At 42.3% G+C, this 3,443-nt stretch overlaps 1 pseudogene; it reads right to left on the reverse strand.

Moving 5' to 3' along the window:
- Positions 1-2,857: 2,857 nt before the first annotated feature.
- On the reverse strand, positions 2,858-2,950 carry LOC147345019 (U6 spliceosomal RNA; annotated as a pseudogene).
- Positions 2,951-3,443: the final 493 nt, after the last annotated feature.

Below are 3,443 nucleotides of genomic sequence, written 5' to 3' on the forward strand. Positions count from 1 at the left end.
TCAATAATTTTTAATTGTACTTATTTATGTGTGTACATATGTATGCGCATTGAGCATTTCTAGGAAATTTCTAGGAACCGGGAAGACAAAGATGAACAGAACTCAGGCCTTCCTTTTGTGAAACTCAGTTTATTGAATAAATTTAACAGCTCTAGGAGAGATATTAGCAAAGTGCTGGGAAACACGGAGGAGGGGGTGACTGACTGTGTTGGGGGGGCCCAACAGGAAAGGCTACCCAAAGCTGGAATTTGAAACTGAGTAAGATTCAAGGCATAGAATTCAAAGACATAGAATAGTTTAGACAGCAGTGATGAAAAATGGTAAAAGATGGGGTGGGCCGAGGAGGCAGGAGCCAATCCCAGAGCAAAGACACCCGGGGCCAATCTCGCACACCTGGAGGCCCTTCAGCAGTTTACAGCTTGAGTAATGCAGCCAGTCTGTACTCCCAAAACCATCATTTTCACATTAATATGAAGAATGGACTGGAGCAAGAGGAGAATAGAGGAAGGGACAACAACTGGAAGAAGCCAGAGGAGAAATAATGAGGCCAGAGCTGGTGCAGGTGCAACGAGATAAGAGGAAAGAAACAGCAATCTCAGGGCGCAGGATTGAGCAGACGAGTGAAGGCCTGTTTGGGATGGGAGAAAGACGGAAGGCTTAAGGGGTTACTCCCAGCTGGCCAGCTCTGATGCCAGATGGAGGAGGTGCTATCAACTGAGAGAGGAATGCAGGGGACAGAAGAGATCTGGGGGGAGGAGAACATAATAAATCCCATTTACAAGGATTCGGAGGCATCCAAAATGCCCAGTGTGTGTGACTGAGTGTGTGTGTGTGAGTTGTGCAGTCGTGTAGACTCTGTTTCCCTGGGGACGGTAGCCCACAGGCCCCTCTATCCCTCAAATTCTCCAGGCAAGAATACTGGAGTGGGTTGCCATTTCCTCCTCCAACAGGCAGCTAGAAGCCCAGGTCCAGCGTTGAGCAGCAAAATCACAAACGGAGATAAAGAACAGGGTGGGTACCCCTGCACGCAGGTCCAGGTTAGAATCAAGGCTGTAGGTAGTAAGGTGGCCAAAGGAGAGAGACCCGACTAGGGAAAGAGCCGGGACAGAAGTTGCCTTAACTTTTTAATATGGGCTCAGTGACCAAAAGCAAGAGGAGAGACAGGGAGCATGAGAAAGGGGTATAGAAGCTGAGACTCACAGGACCTCACAGATATGACACCGCCCTGGCGCTGGCATCACAAACCCGTCTAACCTCACCTGCACTGAAGAGAATGTGGCTGTGCCGGTCACCATCCACTCCTGGGTCCATGGGCTGCCCTTCCCAGTTCAGCCTGACCCTGGCAAATTACATTTCCCAGGCTCCTTTGCCAGCTGGCTTCCTGCTAATTTCTGGCAAAGAGAGGCACCCAGGCGGAGACTGGGAAGAAGAGGACAGTAAACTTCAGGTTGTCCTCTTCATTTTTCTTGTCCACCCCGGACCCCAGCTCTGCCTTCTGGGGCTTTTCAGCAGATCTGTGCTGCTGGTTCCCTCAAGTCTGGGAACGTTCCCTCCTATTTCTTCGGTCCCTCCAGCTGTGTGTGGGTGGGGAGGAGCAGCTTGCTGCTGTTGCTCATCTCTATGTCATCTCACCAGCCCACTTGGGTTTTCAGTGCTTTTAGCACCTCCTAACTAGTTCCCGAATGGATTCCCGCTATTGAAATCACTGGTGCAGGCTCTTCGCTTCTTGCGGATCCCTGATTGATAAACACGTACTGATAATACATCATTTTCTCTCCCCAAAACTTATTTTGGGCTTCAGAATCCTATTCAGGCTGGGATTATCCAAACTGATGTTAACAAAGCCTTCAATTTAAAAATTACAGGGGAAAGTAATTTCAAAAGAGGCAATAGATGAAGATAAAAGCTGAAATAAATACATTGTAAAACATAAAGCTGTAGAATGATAAATTAGTTCAAATGTTGGTTTTTTGATAAGTCTACTAAAATAAACAAACCTCTGACAAATATAATTAAGGGGAACATTTTTAATTAGAAATGAGAAAGGAGATAGGACAAAATACAGAAAATAGATTTTTTTTCTCTAAACCCAAAGAGAATGTTATGCACACTTGTAGGCAAACAAGCGGAAATGTTCCATAAAATGAATAATTTCTAGAAAGATACAGATTACTAAAAATAACTCAAGAAATATACATCAGAAAAGAATAATAAGGAAGAAATTGAAGAAATTATTTGATAACAATAAAAAAATGCAGCTTGTCCCAATGTTTCCACCAGAACAATTTTCATCCTTTTAAGAAACAGATGGTTTTGATATTGTATAAAACATCCAGAATGCAAAAAGAGGTAAGACTACGTTAAGGTCCATTAAGCAAGCATTATCTTCTTCCTAAAGTCTGATAATAATAAAACACACAAAAAGAAAATTATAAGCACATATCACAAATGAGGGGCTTCCCTGGTGGCTCAGTGGTAAAGAATCTGTCTGCCAATGCAAGAGACACGGGTTCAATCCCTGGTTAGAGAAGATCCCCTGGAGAAGCAAATGGCAACCCACTCCAGTATTCTTGCCTGGGAAATCCTATGGACAAAGGAGCCTAGCAGGGCTACAGTCCATGGGACTGCAAAGTTAAACTGAGCACACAATCACACATCACAGGTAAATATGGATATGAAAAGCTTAAATAAAATTCTCCCTATGAAACTTGTTTTACCATAATGCTTTAGAGGGAAAAACATGTTTGGTTTTTTGGTTTTTGTGGAGGTTTTTGGTAACAGCTTCACTGAGATATAATTCTTATGCCATTTGTTGTTGTTATTCAGTCTCTTAAGTTGTGTCTGAATCTTTGCCACAAAAAATATAAAATATTTTATGAATTTATCCTTGCACAGGGGCTGCTCTTCTCTATGTTGTTCCCATTTTAGCAGATGTCCTAATGAAGAGAGCACAGGGGATGATCACTTTATAAGTTATGTTGGAAGAAATTATGATAGATGGTCACTTTGTACATCATAGAAAAAAACAACCATCGGACAGAATTAGTATAACTAAAATCAAAGGGCAAATATCATCTAGAGAAAATCTTTGCAGCAAATTTTCATGCCTATGTTGTGCTTATTATTATCAATATGCTTGCTTATACATATTGATACCAAAACATGGAGTCCGCAGTAAACTAACAGAGAAGTGGATAAGACAATTCATAAAAACAGAGATACTGCTAGTATACAAGCATGTGGGAAAACATCCAATTTTGCTTGTAATCAAAGAAATGCCCTCTCAAACAATGTGTCTTATACTCATATCCTTAGAGGAACTTCAGAAACTACCCAGTATTACAGCACGGTGGTACAGCAGTCCCCACACACTGCGGGTATTCATACAAACTGGTATCACCTCTTGGCAATACATATCACAAAACATCTTAAAGTTCCATAAT

The sequence above is a fragment of the Bos grunniens genome, chromosome 25 (genome assembly GCF_055505025.1).
Source record: "Bos grunniens cultivar Pamir isolate PY7600 chromosome 25, Bosgru_T2T1.0, whole genome shotgun sequence".
Classification (NCBI taxonomy): Eukaryota; Metazoa; Chordata; class Mammalia; order Artiodactyla; family Bovidae; genus Bos; species Bos grunniens.